The 21,849-nt window shown below is 43.5% G+C and overlaps 1 protein-coding gene across 2 annotated transcripts in view; it reads left to right on the top strand.

Moving 5' to 3' along the window:
* Positions 1–1,052: 1,052 nt before the first annotated feature.
* Positions 1,053–21,849, top strand: part of CILK1 (ciliogenesis associated kinase 1) — a 57,816-nt gene continuing 37,019 nt past the window's right edge. The window contains exons 1-2 of one of the 2 annotated variants that reach the window (XM_040643577.1): positions 1,053–1,337; positions 10,675–10,751. The gene's annotated coding sequence lies outside the window, so the exon portion shown is untranslated. The remainder of the gene's footprint in view (positions 1,338–10,674; positions 10,752–21,849) is intronic. The other variant, XM_008691778.2, reaches the window with a different exon arrangement.

Below are 21,849 nucleotides of genomic sequence, written 5' to 3'. Positions count from 1 at the left end.
GTCTCTTCAATAGGAGCAAAAAGGGAGAGGGATTCAGGTCTTTTTATAGATTCTATTAGGAAAAAACAATGCTTTGAGTTCTTAGAATTCAAAAATAAAAGGAGAGAAAATCGATATGGTGATGAGCTGGAGAATTTAAACACAGAGAAAGATCCACAGCATGTAAACGGGCTATTGCTTTATTGATTAACATTGTGTTGCATAGGGCAGTATGGTTCCCTGGACCAGAAGTATCAGCACCAGAATTCTGGGAACAAGGCCCAGCAAACTGTTTTCACAAGCCCTCAGATGATTCTGATGCCTCCAACTAAAGTTGCCCCCTCTGCTATGGGCATGAAACTAGTTCTGAAAAATATAAGTTTTGGGGCAATTATGTAAATTTAAATCAGGGGCCTTGAAGCAGTTTTTTTTCAAGTCACTTCAGAACCAGTCCTTATATGGATGATTTAAGGTAATGTCTACAATATAATTTATGACACGAGTGTGTTTAACACACAAGTCTAAGTGCTAGATTACACGCAGAGGACAATTGTTGCGTAGATCATATCTAGTCCGTTTCCCACCTGGAAAACAATCCAGTCTTTCAAACTGAAGTTTCTAACTATAAAACTCTACAAGTTCAAATGAATGTTAACGGGCAATCCGTTGCGGTTTTATTTTAAAATATCTTCATTGCGGTAAAACATAACACAATCTGCCATCTTAACCATGTTAGAGGGTACATTTCAGTGGCACTGATTTCATGCACAATGTCGTGCATCCCCGGTTACGTTTTTTTTCAAGCCGGGAAAAGGTTTTCACCATGATTACCTGTAATGAAATGTACTTAGGACGTGTGTCCACCGCCTCCATTTCTAAATCTTGATACCTGATGCAGCCGACCTGCAAAAAGGCGTGCGCGTGGAGCTGGGGGGCGCACGGGCTGTCAGCGGGCCGCAGGGATCCCTGGGCTCCGGCGGCTCCGGCGGGGAGCGCAGCGCGGCGGCTCGGCGCCCCCGGGCGGCCTGGACGCGTTGCAGGGACGCGCAGGGCCAGCGAGGGGAGCTGCAGGGTAACTTTTCCCAGGGAAAGCTGCCGGTTGTCCCCGCTAGAAGCCTCCCTGCCTTTTGTTTGTTTTTCTGCCGGAGGCTGGAGAGCTGCCGGGTTCCTGCTGCTCCACCATGCGCCGCGCGGCCCGTGCGACTCGCCGGACCTCCCGGGCGTCGGTGCACGGACCGCTCGGCCTGTCCTAGCAGGGGTCGCCCCCATCCCCAGTTCCCCTGCGGGCCGCTGCGCCCCAGTCGCCGAGGAGCTGCGCTCACCGCAGGGGCGGGCCCCCGCCTGGGTTCGCGGCGCCAGTAAGTGGGGCCAGGGATTTAGGGGCTTCTGCTGGGTGACCTGTCACAGGGGGTGAAGGACTGGAGCTGCGGAGGGACCTCCGCCTGGGGCCCCCGCGAGGGGCTGGAGGAGAGGAAGAGGCTCATGGGCTGTAGTTTCTCTCCGCGGTCATGTGGCTCTCTTCCTCTTGGCATGGAAACTCCGGGTTGCTCAGAGTCTGGAAGATTTTGATGGGTGTTTACCTTTCGGTGTTAGGGAGGGGGAAGACCCTCGCCCGATGTTAAGCCCCTTTAGTGGGATGTGGAGGACTTGTTCTTGGAATTTTCCTGACTAGGCCTGTGGCTGTCCCACATGGGGTCTTAGCAGGAATTCTCACATGTTTATGTGCAACCATTTTTCACTGGGCTTCTTTCTGCTCTGGTTTCTTCTCACTAACCTGAGTAGATGTTAGGAGAAGGATGTTGAAGGATTTTTCCAGAGCAACCGTTTCTTTTGTAATGGGCCTTTTCAAGTCTGACTTGGATACTGACCTTGAGGGCTTTTACTTTTACTTTTAAATATAAAAGTAGTTTAAGGCGTTATTCTGCAGAAGAGAGTATTCATTTCTACGTACGATTAAGTAAAGATCTGCTTTTGCTAAAGCTGGGCTAGGCTGAGGATATACTGTCTTGAATTTTGCATGCAAGTCCAGATTTCTCCAAGGTATTGGGACCTGTGTTTTTCATATTGGCCCCAAGCACTCTTCATAGCAATAGAAGTTTGATAACTACACTTTTCATTTCTTGCATTTTCCAGTGAGTAGGCTTTCAGGATGTGCCCCAATAGTGAATTGTACTGTTGCTGAATGTAAAATTAAAATGAGCTTGAAATTTGTGTAGTCAACATATAAATTATTAAGAAGAATTTGTGTCTCAGCCATATGCTAGCTGTACTAGGAGTTAATGTATGCATAGATATGCACATTTGAAATTGTTTCTGGACAAAGCGCTGCAATTTGGTAAAGAATCCTTTTTTTTTTTTTTTCTAAAGATTCTTTAAGGCCTTCCTATCTATCGGAGGACCAGTAATTGTAAAACACTAGAAAGTGGGTGTAGAAATGAGAGCAGTGCTGGGATCCTCTATTTAAAATGATATCCTGTACCATTGCCCCCTTCCTAAGGTCCAGCCCCCTACCTGACTCTGCCTACTTTCGATTTTCCCCCTTTCCACTTTGCCTTGCCCCGTCTCCGGAGTTAAAGCTATTGGCTGGGCAGGAGTGGGCAGCCACGTTTTTTAGTGAGATCGGTTTAGTTTTAGATGATGGAGGGATGTGTTGGAGGTTTGATGGAGCCTGTCTGTGCTCCTTGCCAAGGGAACTCAGCATTTAGTCACACAGAAGTACTTTTTCTCACTGAAGTTTCTTACCTATGGGCTACGTGTAAATGAGCTCCCAGGATAAAGAACAGGTCTTTGGGGCTTTTGTTGACTGTGCAACACCATCAAAGCTCTTTTTATACTTTCATTGTTTTATTCTCAGTGCCTTTTGAGGTTCCTAGGAAAGGTGGAAAATCATGTCAAAATTGAACCTTTGGAATTATCTTTAACCATTTTTTCCCTCATTTCCTTCATCCTTTGTATCAATGAGTCACCAAGACCTTTGAAATGTGATTTATACAGACGCCTCCCTCCATATTCTAATCCAGAACCTCACCCTTCCTCTCCTGCAGACTGGAGCAGCCTATTAGTTGGACACCCAAACCTGGCTCTCAATTAGTCCTCAGTACCTGTTTGCCAAATGAATGAATGAATGAATGAATGAGACACTCCCCTTTCTGTTCTCTTCAGCATTTGTTGTCTCTCTGATTTTTCTAAACTATCACTTCCTCGACTCTGTTCTTGCCTTTCAACCTGGTTCCTCTCCATTTGCTATCTCAGGTCTAAAATAATTTGCCTGATTTTTCAAGGCCTTCATAATCAGGCCTCACCCCTCCTATCTAAATCCTGTTTTCAGTTCAGTGTACATCCCCAGTGTTCTATGCCATTTGGTCTTGCTGTCCTGCTAAGGGGGCCGGGCTCATTCCCACTGCAGTGTCACTGCCCAGATTGCTCCCCTAGAAACTCCCTCCCTCTTCCCCACTCTCCCTGGCAAATCTTCCCCATCCTCTGAGAAGGAACCCACACCTTCCTCCTTCCTTAATGTCTTCTCTAGCTACTCATTTCTCTTCTCTTTATTTTTTTTAAGCTTTTTTTTTTTTTTAAGTAATCTCGACACCCTACGTGGGGCTCGAACTCACAACCCTGAGATCAAGACTCCTACACTTTCAAGACTGAGCCAGCCAGGTGCCCCTCCCTTCTCTTTCCTTAAAGTCTTAAGATACTTGTCTGTTAATCCTTCATGATATTGGCTGTATTGATCTCTAACTGGTTTAGGTTATTTTAAGCCTCTTCAGGGCAGAAGCCATAGTTTATGTGTGGTAATGTGGTATCTTGGGCTTTGGAGTCAGGCAGAGAATTGAGGTCAGGGCCTGATTCCACTCATTTCTCCTGTGGTCTTCTCCTAGCATTTGGAAGGAGGGGAAATGCCTCCCCCAGCAGGTGGTGGGTGTGAAGATGGTCTATGGTGCCTCAACAGTGCCTGACATGCCTGACCAAAATTTGCTCAAACCCCACCCCCTCCCAACAGTGACTCAGTGACTCAAAGGGGCCTGAACATTTAGGACATAGTTGGTAGGTATTTGTGGACTGACTTGTAGTAGACAACAAGTCATGGCTCAGTCTGGACGCCCAGAGGACAGGGCAACTGCGCAGTGAAGCCTCGGTGAGTATTATCCTGCCCTTACTTAACATGGCTTGAGCTGAGGTTATTCCTGGCTACAGCTCTGCTTCTGGGATCTGTTGCTGTTTTTCCATCTGAACCTTGCCAGGAACACTATTGCCTTCTAGTTGTGTGTGTGTGTGGTTTTCTTCTCTCACTGCTCCTGTTGCAGAAAGCTCCTCCATTTCATTTTGCAGGATCTTGCTGAGTTGGAGCTGTACCTAGCCCTTCTATTTTTCTGCTTGTGGGGTGTGTGTGAGTGTCTGTATTTATGGCAGGACTCCATGCCTGGCACTTTCTTGGCAGAATTCTGGATACAGTGACCTTTCTGTGTATGTTGATCCGTGAGCCTGTGAGTAGGGTCTCACTGAACTGTAAATTCTCTCACTGGAAGTCTTTGCCAAGCACAGTGTCCTGAGAGGGGCATCCGACTGGAGGACTAGGAATCTCCTCTCTTTGGACGTCAACACGTGCGGCTGTTTGGGGGTTATGATGCAACCATACCCTAGGTTGTGACTTCACTTATCCCGAAAGAGCTCTAATGTTATTATCGGTACACATGTGTTCTGGAAAGTGACCTCGTAAAAGCAACTTGGTAAAGCAAGTCATTTTGTGGGGCAAATTGCATTACAATGCTAAGTGTTATGGCAGGAAGAAATCAGAGATGTCTTTACTTGCAGGCAAAGAAGTAAAAGAAGCAGCACAGGTCTTCTCAAGATGGTAAAGAAAGCTGATGTGGACGTTCACACTCACCCTCTCTGCTCCTAGTGAGGTGCTGTGGGATGTTAGGAAAATACTACTGTTCCGCCGATCTAGGGAAATACTTAATCCAAGTGGAAAGCTTCCATTCCTGATTTCCTTGCAAGGAAACTGAAGTGTCCTTGCACAGTGCGTCAGTGCCTGACTCACTGTGCTTTGAAAGTTGAAACCTTCATAGAAAGAGTGCTTGTGGTCAGGCTCACCTGTGCAAGGGAGGTGAAACCCTGTATGTGCGGACTTGTGAAGTTGTCTCCGAGTTTGAAGCTAGTACATCATCTGCCCCTTCTTTTTAATATGTGGTTCAGGATTAACAATACATTTACATACTTTAAAAAGACTATTAGAACACTTCGTACATTCACATATTTAAAAATATGCTACTCTGAAGATAACAAAGATTCTATTCATGTTAATTGGGTCTCTAGGTCTCATCCGTAGAGTGAAGGTATTGGATCATCATTAAAGTCCCTTATAGGGAAAAAAAAAATCTAATTCTGTAGTCTAAAGTGTCCTCACCCTTTTGCTATATCCACGTTGAATTTAGGTCCTGTTGAACTTAGTTAGTGTTCAATCTATACTGATTAGTATTGGGTTATATATCATCCTGCCTTAAATTTTTCCAGAATTTTTTTTTAAGGTTTTATTTATTTATTTGACAGAGAGAGACAGCAAGAGAGGGCACACAAGCAAGGGGAGTGTGAGAGGGAGAAGCAGGCTTCCCACCGAGCAGGGAGCCCGATGCAGGGCTTGATCCCAGGACCCCAGGATCATGACCTGAGCCGAAGGCAGACGCTTAACTGCTGAGCCACCCAGGCGCCCCCTGGATTTGAAGTTTCTTGTCTTAACTCAATTTTTTAAAATGGGAGGGCCCCAATAGTGCCTCGCATTTCCTTTGGTACTTTTTCCACCTTGCCCAGAGCTGTTAGTAGCCACTTGATAAATGTACAGTGATGGCCAAGAACTTGTGAGAGCCCCATATTTGTGAGAAACGTCAAGGTGAGTCATATTTTACCTTCCTGTAGCTGTGATATGACCTGTGATAAAGTGCTGAGAACAAGTGACTGCCCTCCTGGTTACTATGGAAGATAATGTCCCAGAGCCAAAGGTCAAGTATTATGGTGTAACATCCAACTACATGTTTGACAATATCATGAAAGTTACTGTCTGCATGAACTTGTAGTTCCCAGAAGATAGTAATTAATGGTGTTGGCTTCTTGGATGCTGCCTTTGCTCGAAAGTAAATGTATTAAAGAGTGATTTAACTCAGACAAAACCGAGTGAGAAAAAAGATACATATTCCTGCATATTATCTTAGCTATTAAAAAACAAATGTTTTCGTACATTAGTGTAAAAATTCATAGAAGGACTCATAATTTTTGTGCCCTGGGCCCCCACATAATCGTCCAGTCTTGCAAAGAAGGGAGGTACAAGGGGATGGGTTGGCAGTAGGACTGCAGTTGGTGGTACAGGAGAGTCAGCAGTAGTGAAAATTACCCTTTACAGACCCATAATATGCTCCTTCATTAATTTATTCATCAACACACATTTATCGTGAGCAGCTGTCTGTGCCAACTGCATGCCAGGTCCATGTGTAGGTGCTGGGAAGAGAGTTATGAACTTAATAAAAATTCTGCCTTCAAGGCATTTATCTTCTCGGGAGAAACACACTTTGTATAACCCCATAACCCCTAGAACCCCAGTGTACAGAAGGCTTATATGGAGAGGGCCAAATGTATGTTTATATGCAGATTTCCTCTGTTTCAGGGGTAGACAAATTGTGCTTTGGAGGCATATTCTGCCTGCTGCCTGTTTTTTTAAATAGACTGTGTGGGAACACAGCCCATTCATTTCTGTACTGTCTCCGTACTTTGGTGCTGCACTGGTGGAGTTGAGTACTTGTGATAGAGACACAGTCCTCAACGCCTTAGATATTTACTAGCCCTTCACAGCAAACGCTTGCTGACCCCGCCCTATTTTACTGCTTATAGTAAGCCTTTACCTCTCTGGTATGTTTTACTGACTTGTTGTGATGCCAGTGAAGCATCTTCCATTGAGTGAGATCAGCTCCGAGTTTAAGATTTTCACAGCCCTTGAGATATATGGTATGTTCTCGTTCACCCCCCCCCCCATCTCCACCTCAGCCTGCCCTGCCCCTCCTTCAGCCACAAGGCGGTACTCAGGCAGGCCGCTGGGCCTGACTGTTGCCACCCTCGACAGCCTTCATTGGTAAGCTTGGGGGGACTGTCCCCAAGCTCATCCACAGATACACACAAGTCAGTGTAAGTTTTTTTCCTCTCGCTCTTCTGCGTTTCATGCTGACTGCAGCTCCTCCCAGGCCCCATGAGCCACCTATAGTGATGTGCCCTCGTTTAGAAATAATCTACAAGTGACTGAAGGCTTTTTTTGGTTCAGGGCAGGAGCACCCTTTGGTACAGTAGGAGAAGCAATGGGACGTCATGGATCCTTCTCGTGGTATTAAGGACCCTGGTGCATGAGGCATTCTTTGCTCAGAAGTAGGGTGGAAGGAGGAGAGGGAGAGAGAGCCATGGAACGGTGTCTGGGGAACAGCAGAGGCACACCAACTAGCTAATTTTCTTCTCCCCTCACTCCAGTTGCTGCAATAGCTAAAAGCATCTTGAATGCACGCCTTTGCCGAGGTAAAAGCAAAACAAATTCCAAGTAAAGAAGGTTCGTTTGGCCTTCTAGCTTTGAGCTGCTGTCCCCAGTGCAAAAAAAAAGTGCTAATCCAAGAGGCAAAGTACTTGGAAGACATTTTTGCTGAAATGAATATGGGCAGAAAGATTAGGCCCCGGAGAGAAAAATATAAACACAGATGTGCTATTTTTAGTACCCTTTTAAAATAAATTAACAGGATTAATTTAACTCTTGTAAAGTTATGACACATTTGGACCCAGAATACGATGCTTAGTTACCTGCAGGATAAGGTAAAATGGAACTCTGAAGTGCCATGAGAAGGGCCGTTTAATGATTTGGCACATATTTCAGCTTTCCTATGAGGACAGATAAGTTTCAGTGTAACACGATTAAGGCTGCGGGAGAAAAGCTGCTCAGAAGGGGCCGAATTGAACAGGGCCAGTGAACCACAATTCCCAGACAAGACCAAGTTTGTGTACAGTTTTCTGTGTTCTCTCTTAAAAAATTAGTAACTGTCACATTTATTCAGTGATGGTCCAAGTTTCAGACTGACGAACGGACTACCGTTGTCCCTGCCTCCAGCCTGTGTTGCAGGCCGTGAAGGAGCTGGGTAGCCGGTGTGAGCTGCTGGCCGGGGGCAGAGGTTCTTGGCCTCCGCTGAGGACTGAAGCTGAAGGGAGGGAATTGGGGCAGATCGCAGGAAGGTTTTCCCTGATGTCACCTAGCTGGAGAAACCATGACATTTGTCTCAAAGATTTGCTGGAACTCTGCAGGCAAAAGAAAGCTGTATGTCTGTGTTCGTTGAGGACAGCTTTGCCCAAAGGCCAAAGGCCTGAGCTGATGATGTTGAAGAGGACTTTCTGTGATTCCCTGCGACGCAGTAGCACCAGCGTTAGGGTGGGAGGGCCCCGGCGGCCTGCCTGCGTCAGCCTTTCTATGGCATTTACTATTCTTCCATTCTAGAATTTCAGAGCATTTCAGGTCAGGTCAAACAATTTGGTGATCATTACGTTGCATGTGAGGAAATGGCTCTATGTTGGGATATACTTACCAAGGGTGTACAGGAAATAAATAGCAAAGACTAAATTCAAATTTTGACCATTGGAACAATGAGTTCCTACAGTGTGCAAGTGGAATGTGAGGTGTAAGGGCACAGAGATGAAGGAAGCACGGTGAGTGTCCTCTCAATGCTGAGCTCAGGCCTGCGTGTCACTGACCCCAGAGAAGGGCTGGCAGTGAGGTGGGGACAGGGTGCTATGGTGGCTGGGGGAGAGAGCTGTTAGCTGGCCTGTTGTGGGACGGGAGGCTCTTGAGGTGATGTTTGAGCTGAACTAAGGGAAGAGAAGGAGTAGATGCTGATCTGGGGGCCTGGCTGAATCAGCGGGGCACTGTCCCCTCTAACAGAGAGATGTCGTGTAGCGTACAGGGTCGCTCTGGGCTACTACCTTCCCTTTGCTAGCTTTTGTGCATGTGACAGGGAAAGTGGAAACACTGGTCCATTTTTTTTTTTTTTTTTTTGGACAAAACTAACTTGAGTCCTGACACAGAGTCCCAGGACCACAGATCATTAGAGTGGGAAACCACCTCACTTCATCAAGTCCGATTGCACAGAAAGTAAACCCAAGGACCAAGAGGTACTCCTAGTCACAGGGGTTGGTGCCTATGGTCCTACCCATGTGGTCTGGACGAGATCGAGCAAATCCTGAGAGGACCGATTTCAGTGATCAAACTGCTATCTTACAAATGATGTATATTTTACATCCCAATCTCTCTATATACTCTGTTATGTATCCTATAAAGGAAAACCAAGAAATTGGACCCATAACATATTGGGCCTGCATCAAGTAGCATTATGGGAAAAAGTCTTCTGTTTAATGTTCATCAAAAGACGGGATGTGTTACCAAAAAATGGGTGTGTCAAGAGCATCTCAGTTTTTGCCAGAATAATGGTTTGGGACAATCTACAATATGTGACAGAGTCACAGAAAAACTTTACTGTTTGAGTTAAAAAGAGCATCTTTAAAAAGAGCACTAAATGATCCCAACAACAGTCTTTGCCCAAGAGTGGTGGGGGCGTGGGTGGTCAGGGTTTCCATCCTGGGTGGGTCCCATGATAAAGGCAAAGGCCGACGTCTCATACCCGGTATTAAAAACCCAAGGAGGGGGCTCCTAGCCGGCTCAGTCAGTGGGACATCTGACTCTTGATCTTGGGGTCTTGAGTTCAAGTCCCAGGTTTCGTGTACAAATTACTTAAAAAAAAAATAAAATAAGTTCAAAAAAATAATAATATAAAAATAAAAACTTTTCCTTTAAAAAAAAAAACCACACAAAAATCAAGGAATGGTGATTGTTCCACAGGACAGGTGAAGACATTCAAACATCACTGCATCATTTGCTATTTAAAAGCAGTCAACAAGCCTGTGAGATCAGTCTATGTGACGATGCGTTTGAGTTGAAACTGGGACCCAGTCCCTCTTTGTCTGCATTCACTTTGCCTCCATTGTAGACAGTCGGTGCTGGGGAGGTCCCTGCTGGGTTCCCTGATGTTTTATTGCAGAACGAGGCCAACTAGAGCATGGCCACATCACTGGTTTCCATATTTGGACTTTGAGCTACAAAGTACTTCCAATTCCTCTCATTCTCAAATCCTCAAAAGGTTTCATGATCTTTGGATCTTTTGCAACCTTTCTTTTGAGTTGGGTGCAGTCAGCCTGGGTTCCTATCTCAGTTCTGTCACCTACTAGTTATATAACCTTGGGCAAGTCACTTGTGTCTCAGTTTCCTTATCTAGAAAATTGGGGGGAGGCGGGTTGGTGATCACAGTACCATGGACAAGTTCCTTGTGCCTCAGTTTCCTTATCTGTAAAATAGGTATAATAATAGTGCCTACTGGTGGAGTATTAGAATTGAATGAATTAATATATGCAAAGCACTTGAAATAGTACAGTACACATACCAAGTATTTAAATTACTATCATCACTTTCCTTTGGGCTTATTTGATATATTAGGAGGCTAAGTGTGGATTAATTCTGGTGAGTGCTTTATCCAAGTTAATTCATGGAATCAGAGCAGTATTTAGAGTACTGCCCATCAGCTGGTAGCTAATTCCCAAGAAAGGATGGGCTGCTGAATCCCATTCCCTTCTCAGGCAGTCCGTACCACGAGCTGCGAATTCAAATGCTGTCGGAGGCAGAGGAAGGAATACAGAAGATTCAGAGAAGCCGGGTATGTACTTGTGAAACAGTAAAGGAATTGCTCTTCTCTTTAAAAAACAAAACAAAACAAAACATTTTTTTCTTCTCCAGTTTTTCTCCAAACAGGAGCGGTTTTTCAGGCTGTCTTTTACTTTGTCACTTTTGATGGAGGTCCAGGAACAGAGAAATATTTTTCTTTCAGTAAAACAAGTGGTGTGAAGGTACAAAAATAAATGACAACTGAAAATATTGGTAACATTGGATACCATGTGGTATCCATTTTAGGGACAACAGGCAAGATAGGGACTGTGATGAGCCTTGGGACCCTTGCTCAGTCTAAAAGGATGGTGACATTTCTCTGGCTTTTTATTACCATCGAAGGCTAAGGAGCTCATGTTATTAGGTCTTTGCTTTTTCCAGAGAAGCCCCAAATCTCATTTTTTATTAAAGATTTTTAATTTATTTATTCGACAGAGAGAGAGACAGCCAGCGAGAGTGGGAACACAAGCAGGGGAAGTGAGAGAGGAAGAAGCAGGCTCACAGCGGAGGAGCCTGACGTGGGGCTCGATCCCATAACGCCGGGATCACGCCCTGAGCTGAAGGCAGACGCTTAACCGCTGTGCCACCCAGGCGCCCCCCAAATCTCATTTTTATATGAGAGTCCCTATTTTTAAATATAGACTCAAAGCACACCTCTGAATTCAGTTCTCAGGCTGCTGGTTTGCTACCCCTGGTCCTCACTGTGTGGAGTCTCCGTATGCTAATGTCATATATTCAGGGATTTCAGCCAGAATTGTGAAGTCTTATCCACTGTGCAAAATTAGAAATCCTCTCTGTCTTTCAGAGAGGAATGCCCTTGTTCATTGGGTAAGTAAGCACAGACTTCTGATAACATTCCTAAAACACTCAGCTTTGTGTGTGTTTTTTTTTTTAAAGATTTTATTTATTTACTTGACAGAGAGAGAGACAGCCAGCGAGAGAGGGAACACAAGCAGGGGGAGTGGGAGAGGAAGAAGCAGGCTCATAGCGGAGGAGCCTGATGTGGAGCTCGATCCCATAACACCGGGATCACGCCCTGAGCCGAAGGCAGACACCTAACCGCTGTGCCACCCAGGCGCCCCAAACACTCAGCTTTGAGTGAATGAAAAGCATCGCTCTGTGATTCAGCTGATTGTCTGAAAGGCTTTGGGACTTACGTTGGAGAGTAGTAGGCTAAATGATATCCCCCAAAGATATCAGGTCCCCGGAACCTATGAATGTTACCTCGTATGGCAAAATAGACTGCAGATGTGATTTGGGGTTTAAGGGATTTGAGGTGAGGAGAGTACCCTCGATTATCTGTGTGGGCCCTAAATGCAAATACAAGTTCTTATAAGAGAGAAGCAGAGGGAGATTTGACACCACCCAGAAGAAAAGGCCATGGGACCCCAGAGGCAGACACTGCAGTGATGTGGCCAGGGCCAGGGAATGCCAGCAGCCACCAGAAGCTGGAAGAGACAAGGAAGAGATTTCCCCCTAGAGCCCCTGAAGGAAGCACCCACACCTCGATCTCAGCCCATTGAGAAGCCCAGTACTGCACTCTGACCTCCAGAATTGTAAGAGAATAAATTTCTGTTGCCTGAAGCCACCAGGTTTATGGTAATTTGTTACAGCAGCCGTGGGAAACTACTATAGCAGGTAAGGAAAACTTTTTATATGGGTAAATGGCATGTCCTCAGCAAGAGAAATTAGCTATTATTTAGAGATCGGTGGCCCAAAAGCCTGGAGATTCCTAGCCAGTGGTTCACAAAGTGACTTCTCTTTACTTGGGCACCTATAGCAACCTCGTGGTCTCCACCCCTCCCAGGAACCTACCCCACCTGCCGGGTCTCCTGGTCATTGTATATGGCCCACCTCCTTCAGCTCGTCGGATCTTGTGTCTCAGAACTGAGCATAGTGCCTTGTGCATAATTCTTCACTTGTGTGATATGTTGTGGATACTTCCATTTTTTGAGCATATTTCAGATATTCCTGAATATCTGAAATAAATATTTGTATAATTTTTTAAAAGATTTATTTATTTATTTGAGAGAGAAAGAGGAGGAGTTGCGGCGGGGAGGGCAGAGGGAGAGGGAGGGACAGTCTTAAGCAGACTCTGTGCTGAGCGTGGAGCCCAACGTGGGGCTCGATCCCGGGACCCTGAGATCATGACCTGAGCCAAAACCAAGACTGCACCACCCAGGTGCCCTTAAATATTTGTATACTTCTATAAATATATATATTTCACATATTTCTGTATTGTGCAACATGAATGTGGGTAAACCTCACAACCATGGAAAAGACTACTTTGCTTTTTACCAAATTGTAATAATTGTAAAATGTTACCAATTGTAAAGAACCCAAAAGTAGAAACTGTCTTCTGTTTATGTACTGAGATCTCACTAGAATGACTTACAGACACAGTGTTGTGGAGAGGAGCTGACAAGACGGGCTGGAGAGGAACCAGAATGATGTGACTGGTTTGTTTTTATACTGAGTTGAGACTTGAGTTAGCGACAGTTAAGAGCCTAGTTTAGCTTAGTGGCTTTGGTTCTAAACGAGCATTCCAAAACAGGGAGTTAATAAAATACCCTGCAGTACCCAACTTTTTATTTCACATATGCATTCTACACATTTGATGTTTGCTTTTTTTAAAGAACCGACTCTGTAGATGTAAATGTCTCTCAGGCATCAAAGAGGAGTGTAGTACAAATAGTCATTAGTATGCTGAAACTGCTTTCTTAAAACTCAGACTGAGAGTTCTACGATTTCCTTGGTTGCCCTTAACTTAAACTCCCTTGTTCCGTGTGGTAAGTTTCACTATCAGCAGCACATAGACTGGGTCCCACGTGGGCATCAGAGCAGTCTTGTCCATTGGGCCATTATCAGAGGATCTGCAGAATCTGGGTTTAGGTGCCATCTGTAGAGAGTCCTTGTCTGGGAAGACCATCTGCCTACCATGGAGGGACCTTCAAGGCCTAAGAGAAGGTGGGTTTGGATAAACCCTGGGGAGAAGGAAGCCCAGTCCCAGTTGGCTAGTTGTCTAGGCAACCCTGAGTGACACCCAGGGCCATTTTGGACACTCATCCTTGTTTCACCCAAGATTTGTAGTCATTTGTTCTTCCAAAATGGAAGCAGATCATGGTGGATGGAAAATGAACCTTAGGCTAACAGAATTACCTTCTAATTTTTCTCCACCTATATTATATTCCTCTTTCAGTCTTCAAAACCATGCTGGCTACAGAAGTTCAATCGATTGGTAGATTGAACTATCATCTATCTATATAGATAGAATTTTGTATTTTATCTCTTAAATCAGAGTAGCCTTAGTCTACTGTATCCAGAATGCTTTCAGCCATACTCAATGGAATATCTAACATTGGCTTCAGGAACAAAGACCTTTAATTAGATCATATAACAACAAATCTAAGGCTGGTATTTTCAGAGATCATGCAGCAGCCCAACGCGATCATCACAGACTCAGCCTCTTTCTTTCTTTTTATCCATTCTCCGCAGACAGGATTCTCATGGTTAGAGTTGATGTCTCATGGTCACTAAAAGGCTGTCTCAGCCCTAATTACTACAGTTTTATGCAACCATGTTTAAGGCAGAAACATAGAGCAACCTCTTTGTCAGCTGTCTTTATCAGGGAGGAGAGTCCTTCTCAAAAGCCTTTCTTTTTCCCTTCCCAGCTCACTTTCCTTTCCATCTTACGAGTGAGAGCCATAGTCCCATTCCCACATAGATTTCAGTGGCAAGTGGAAATGCTTTGCTTGGCATAGACTGATCAGAGTTCATGCCCTGGGGCTGTGGGAGGTGGCTGCCATCCCTGATTATGTTGGATCCTGAATAAAATCAGGGTTTTTGAAAATTAAGCAAGAAGGGCAGCATTGCTATTGGGTACATCAGCAAAAGCATCTGCTGCCTCCCCTTCTTTTTTCTAGTGCATTGTCCATTGCCCTGTTGTTTTCCCAGAGCAGCAGTGAGGTTTTGTTCAGTTTCAGATTATGACATGAGTCATCATATTTGGGCCACCACAAAAATGGCGAACAACTGAAAATACTGATCTCAAATGTATTTAACCACTTCCTGCTGGGATATGCCCAGAACTGACCGTGGGTGGACGGATGCTTCTTGTGTAATGCTAATTTGAATAATACCACTGCATTTTTTGAGTATGGGAAATAATTCACTAGAATAGAGACCAGTAGGCTCAGACAGTGGTCAGGCTCCTGCTCTCTAGATCCAGACATGGTACAACTAATCCTTCTTTCTTACACCCCTCTGTACACTTGAAACAATGATCGTGGCTCCCCAATTCTCTTTTACTTCAAGTATTCTTTCTTCAACTACTTTTCTTGTGCTTTTATTTAGGCCCTTTATTATGTTCTTTAATGTCTTTCTTGAAGTTTGTCACCCAAAGTTGAAATGACCAGAGTTGTGCAATGTATCAACCTTGTCTGAATGCTGTGCTCCTAATAAGAGCTCCAATAATGCATTATCTTTGGAAAAAATAAACAACATTAGAACTACTTGTACTGTCTACTGAGCATCTGAGCATCTCCAATGAGAGGTTTTGTACATATGTCAAATCCTACACCTTAGAAAGCAGAACCCATCATCTCCGCACCTTGTCCAAGTAACACATGTACACACATTCCATATTCCGAACCTGTGTCTCCCGTATCGGAGAGTCCCATCCAGGTCCTTTGTTCAGGCCTTCAACATGTATCACGTGGACTCCTGCCAACCCTCCAAACTCTTCTCTCTGCCTCTAGTCTCTCTATCCTAACATCTGTGTGGTCTCCAAAGCAATCTTCCTCCTGCCATTTCCCCTACTTAAAAGCCCTGGAGAGCTCCTGTCTGCAAGGTAAGACCAAACTCCTCCAGGACAAATATAACCCCTTCTCAACTGGGCCCCACCCTGACTTTCTTTCTTTTTTTTTTTTTTTAAGATTTTATTTATTTATTTGACAGAGATAGAGACAGCCAGCGAGAGAGGGAACACAAGCAGGGGGAGTGGGAGAGGAAGAAGCAGGCTCATAGCGGAAGAGCCTGATGTGGGGCTCGATCCCATAACGCCGGGATCACGCCCTGAGCCGAAGGCAGGCGCTTAACCGCTGTGCCACCCAGGCGCCCCCCCACCCTGACTTTCTAGGCATTTCCTGCCATTTCCTTACTGCCTTAATGGTCTTTATGCCTTAGCCCCATACTTCACAGCCTGGTTGCACATTAGAGTCACCTGGAAAGCTTTCTTAACTACTGAAACTCATTTCCCCACCCCTGACCTGACCCTTAGAGGTGAGGCCTGGGCATCAGTATTTGTTAAAAGGGGATTCTAATGTTCAGCCAGGGATAGAACCACTGGGCATTGGCCGTCTCATGAACACACCAAGGTCCTGTACCACCAATCTTTTGCACATAGTTTCCTCCATCTATAATTCCTTTCTCTCCCTTTTCTGTATAATAAAACCTTGCTCATTCTTCAGAACCTCAGTACTGCTTCTTCTCTGAAGGATTGTCAGATCCCTCCCTCCACCCAAGATTTGGCTGCTCTCTCTACCATATTCTCATAGTACTTTCTGCATTTTTCATGATCGTGTCAGTTGTGAGTTATTTAAGGAAGGACCCTTACCTAGTTCATAGCGTGCCCCAAAAGCTTTGTATAATACTTAGCATCTCAGTAAAGGTTCAATAAAATTGTACGCTCTCAACCTGACATCAGTGCCCGAGGAGACACCAGTTTGATCCATTGTACAATCACTATGTAATCACCTGAAATAATGTAAGATTAAAAAGCAGCTATCATGGCATGGTGAGAGTCCGATGTTGCTAGAGTAATTGAATTTTGTGCTATGATAATATGACAGACTGTAACAAGGAGAAGTTGTGAGGGTGACAGTGTGTGAAATGAATGACTCACTGTATCTTGACTTCAACTAAAGTTCTTAATTCTTTCACAAGTGGCTTTCTCAATGATGATCTAGAAGCGTTGTCCCAATTATACAATGTAATTGGATGAGGAAGTAGTGGGATATTACCTACCAAAGAAAGGCTTCTAGGATTAATAATTTATAGATATGAATCAGTAATATAATGCCACTGCAAAAAGAAAAAAAAGTGGGGGAGAGCCCATATGCTACTGGAATGTACATCATTATTAAGGTTGGTCATCACAGCTCATCAAGGAGATGGAGATATGTGTGAGGATTCAGAGATGAATGCCAAAGATAATTAAAGGAGTGGAAAAAGGTCCTATGAGGAAAGGTTACATAATTAAAGTAGAAGGCTGAGAGACACACATGTGATTACTAATTTCATGTGCATACACATTTGTGGGATAGTTTCTTTATATCTGCAAAAAAACGAAGCATGAAGAAATTAGCTTAAATTAGAACAGGCAAGTTTTAGTTGGACATTAAGAAAAATATTCTAATTAGCTGGATTACAAAATGCAAATCTGATCATGTTATTCTTAAGTTAAAAAAACAAAAACAAAAAACCTTGGGGCACCTGGGTGGCTCAGTTGATTAAGCATCTGCCTTTGGCTCAGGTCATGGTCTTGGGGTCCTGGGACCAAGCCCTGTGTCGGCCTCCCTGCTCAGTAGGAAGCCTGCTTCTCCCTCTCCCTCTGTCCCTCCCCCTGCTTGTGCTCTCTCTCTGTCAAATAAATAAATAAAATCTTGTAAAATAAAAAATATAGATGGAGGTAAATATGAAAACGAAGGAGAAGGGAAAACAAACGCAGAGTCAAAAATTGCTTATGCTGTGGTTCAAGTACTCCTTCTGCGTTGTGTTGAGACGCAGCCATGATGTATGATAGTGTTGTTGTTGTTGTTGTTGTTGTTGTTGTTGTTGTTTTAAAGATTTTATTTATTTATTTGACAGAGAGAGAGACAGCAAGAGAGGGAACATAAGCAGGGGGAGTGGGGCAGGGAGAAGCAGGCTTCCCGCTGTGCAGGGAGCCCAATGTGGGGCTCAATCCCAGAACGCTGGGATCATGACCTGAGCCGAAGGCATGCACTTAACGACTGTGCCACCCAGGCACCCCAATAGTGTTCTAATATTAAGTTTTATTGAATAAATCTACACTTGTATGTCTTAAGCTGAAATAAAATGTTTGCGATATGTATCTTTTTAAAGATTCACTTGCTCTACCATTCTGAGGAGAACTTTCTGAACTTCTAATGTAGAATAATTTCAAACATACAGAAAACTTGCAAGACTAGTACAAAGAATACCCAAATACCTTTACACACGTTCACCTGTTGTTAACATTTTACCCCATTTGTTCCCCCTCTCTCTACACACACCATACACAATATTTTTCTTCTACCCTGTTGAGAATAAATTGCATACATCATGGTCCTTTACTTATAAGTCCTTCAGGGTATATTTTCTAAAAATAAGTCTATGTTCCTCCACAGAACCGCAGGACAGATATCAGCTTCAGTAAATTTAATACAGATGCAATACTTTTACCTAATCTACTATATATATTCCAATCCTTTCCATTGGCCCAATGATGTCCTTTGTAGTACTTTCGTCTCCTTTGGTACAGGACCCAGTCGAAGCCTATGTTTTTCAAAATGGCAGCCGAGGCCCTCCACAAACACAACTCTGGGGTTCTCTCTCTCCAGTTGTAATCTCCCCACCTCTCCCTCCCTCCCTCCCTCCCAGGTTGATGTCTTTGTTTCTGCTCCTTGGACTGCTAGAATGCCTTACCTTACAAAACACCTACTTTTCTTGTTCTCTCAAGCTCTATCTTTTGTGAAGACTTTGCTTATGCCCATCCTCAGCCCAGATGGAACTGACCCAGCTGTGTAAGCCAGGAGACTTTCCCTTTAACCTCTCCCACGTCCTATACCTGAAACCTAAGCATACTTGAAATATCTTAGTGCATATTCATGAGTACATATCTGGGCCCACCCACCACCCTCATCCCCCTGCCATGAGACTCTAAGATCTTCGAAAAAAGGAACAATATTTTATATTCTTTGTGACCCCAGGCTTGAACATAGGGTCTGTCACATAGGAGGTGTTTTGTAAGTAGTTATTAATCAGCAGTGGACTATATCACCGTGAAGGGCTGCCGTAGGAACTTGCAGGGAGTTCGATCCTGTCATGCTTCAAGAGGAAGGAAAGTGCCCCTTTAATCAGGGGCCTTAAAATGGCTCTGGGGGAGGGGAATGAGTTCAGGGTGGGGGAGGTTGGTCTCTGAAAGCTCTCCAGTTATATCATAGAGTATGATGAAATCAGGCATAAGTTTTACATTTAAAGCTTCCCAAAGACCCACACAACCTTCGCAAGAACATAGACTGGACTTCTTTTTCACCCACCTCCCCTCTGGCAACCACAGTTCTTTATATTTAAGAGTCTGTTTTTTGGTCTCTTTTTGTTTTGTTTTGTTTCTTCAATTCCACATATGAGTGACATCGTATGGTATTTGTCTTTCTCTGACTGACTTATTTCACTTAGCATTATACTCTCTGGGTCCATCCCATGTTGTTGCAAATGACAAGATTTCATTCTTTCTGGTAGCTGAGGAATATTCCATTGTGTGTATAAAGCACATCTTTATCCATCCATCTATCAATGGACACTTGGGCTGCTTCCATATGTTGGCTATTCTGAATAATGCTGCAGTAAATATAAGGGTGTATATATGTTTTTGAATTCATGTTTTCGTTTTCTTTGGGGGGAATTATTGGATCAGATAGTAATTCTATTTTAATTTTTTGAGGAACTTCCATGCCGTTTTCCACTGTGGCTGCACCAGTTTACATTCCCGCCAGCAGGGCATGAGTGTTCTTTTTTCTCCACATCTTTGCCAACGCTTGTTGTTTCTTGCGTTTTTTTATGTTAGCCATTCTGAAAGGTGTGAGGTGGTATCTTGGTGGTGGTTTTGACTTACGTTTCCCTGATGATGAGTGATGTCGAGCATCTTTTCATGTATCTGTCGGCCACCTGTATGTCTTCTTCGGAAAAACGTCTGTTCAAGGTCCTCTGCCCAGTTTTAGTTTCTTTAGTATTGAGTTGTATACGTTCTTTATATATTTTGGATATTAACCCCTTATCAGATACATCATTTGCAGTTACCTTCTCCCATTTAGTAAGTCATGACTGGATTTATTTTTTAAGATTTTATTTTTAAAAAATTTGTAATGTAATCTCTACCCCCAACGTAGGGCTCAAACTTATAACTCTAAGATCAAGAGTCACATGCCCTACTGACTGAGCCAGCCAGGTGCCCCTGGATTTATTTTTTTAATTCCAAACTAATTTTAGACTTCCAGAAGAGTTACAGAAAACCGTACAGAGAATTCCTAGAAATCCAGCTTCACCTGATATTAATAAGTTCTATAATCATAGAACAATGATCAAAACCAGGAAATTAGCATTGGTACAGTGCTATTAACTAAACTACAGATCTGATTCAGATTTCACCAACTTTTCCACTAATGTCTTTTTTCTGTTCCAGGGTTCTATCCCACGTTGCACTTAGCTGTCACGTCTCTTAAATGCCTCCAATCTGTGACAGTTCCTCAGCCTGTCCTTGCCTTTTATGATCTTGCCACTTTTAAAGACTGTTGGTCATTTGTTTGTAGAATGTCCCTCATTTGGGGTTAGTCTGAAGTTTTCTTATGAATAGATTGAGGTTCTGCATTTTTGATAAGAATACCACGGAACAAACTGAGGGCTACAGAGGGGAGGGGGGTGGGGGAATGGGATAGACCGGTGATGGGTAGTAAGGAGGGCACATATTGCATGGTGCACTGGGTGTTATACACAACTAATGAATCATCGAGCCTTACATCGGAAACCGGGGATGTACTGTATGGTGACTAACATAATATAATAAAAAATCATCATTAAAAAAAAAAAAAAAGAATACCACGGAACAGATGTGCCCTTCTCAGAGCATCATGTCCAGGGTTCATGATGTCATAAGTTTTATTAATGGTGACATTGAATTTGATCACTTGGGTAAGGAAGTGTCTGCTTGATTTTTCCCTATGGAGTTACCATCTTTCCCTTTGATGTTAATAAGTGTCTTAGAGATACTTTGAAACTATGTAAATATCCTGTTTCTCCTCAACCTTTTATCCACTCATACTTGCATCCATCAGTGGCTGTTGTCTGCAACAAATCTTACTGTGGTATTTGCCTAACAGTTTTTATTTCCCTCTTTCCTTCAACATTTCTTGATTGGAATTCTTCTGGAAGGAGAACCTGCATGGACTGGATTTAGATGCAGAATGTCACATACTTCTAATCAGTATTTTCTCATCTTTTGATTTTTCAGATAATTAGTTTGACAGCCGTATTTTCCTCAGGGTGCCTGTCAACTCAGTTGGTAGAGCCTGTGACAACTCTTGATGTCAGGGTCGTGAGTTCAAGCTCCATGTTGGGTGTAGAGCTTACATTAAAAAAACGAAACAAGCAAAAAAACTTTATTTTTATTTTAGCATTTTTATTTTATCAATGTCTACATAAGAGCATTGTAATCACTGAACGTTATTACTATATTTTCTTTATTATAGGCAGATTAAATGACTCCGTTTTATAAATTGCAAAACCAATGATTTGTTATTAAAGAAAACACAACTGAATGACTTTTAAAAGGGCACACCCTACATACAGACCTTAAGAAATTAGTCGTTCTTTGTTTAGCTTCTGTATGTCTGGTAGTAAAAATAATACTGTTGATGCCTAGCCACAAATAGTTCGTGGAGCACATGTAAATTCCCTATTGGGAGAACTTTAATTTTAACATCTCTTGGCTTTGTTACATTGTAAATCATAGCAGAATTACACCGAGCTCAGTATATTTAGAACAGACTTTTGTGGCTTGGCAATTTTTGTCGATGGTAGTTTTCATGCAGTGTTTGCCCACAGTGGCTGGTCAGCAGAAAAGCCCAGAATTGCAACTGATTCATTTCTGAGTCAGTGACAAATTCACTTTCCACGAATGGTATCTCTCATCTTATAAAAATTAAAAAGAGCATTATTTAGGCCAGAGGTTGGCAAACTTCTTCCATAAAGGTCCAGATCATAAATATTTTAGGTTTTGTAAGCCATTTAGTCTTTGTCACAACTACTGAGTTCTG

Source organism: Ursus maritimus, unplaced genomic scaffold (genome assembly GCF_017311325.1).
Source record: "Ursus maritimus isolate PB19 unplaced genomic scaffold, ASM1731132v1 scaffold_29, whole genome shotgun sequence".
Taxonomy (NCBI): Eukaryota; Metazoa; Chordata; class Mammalia; order Carnivora; family Ursidae; genus Ursus; species Ursus maritimus.
The sequence above is the reverse complement of the archived record's forward strand: the minus strand, read 5'-3'. Positions and strand labels throughout refer to the sequence as shown.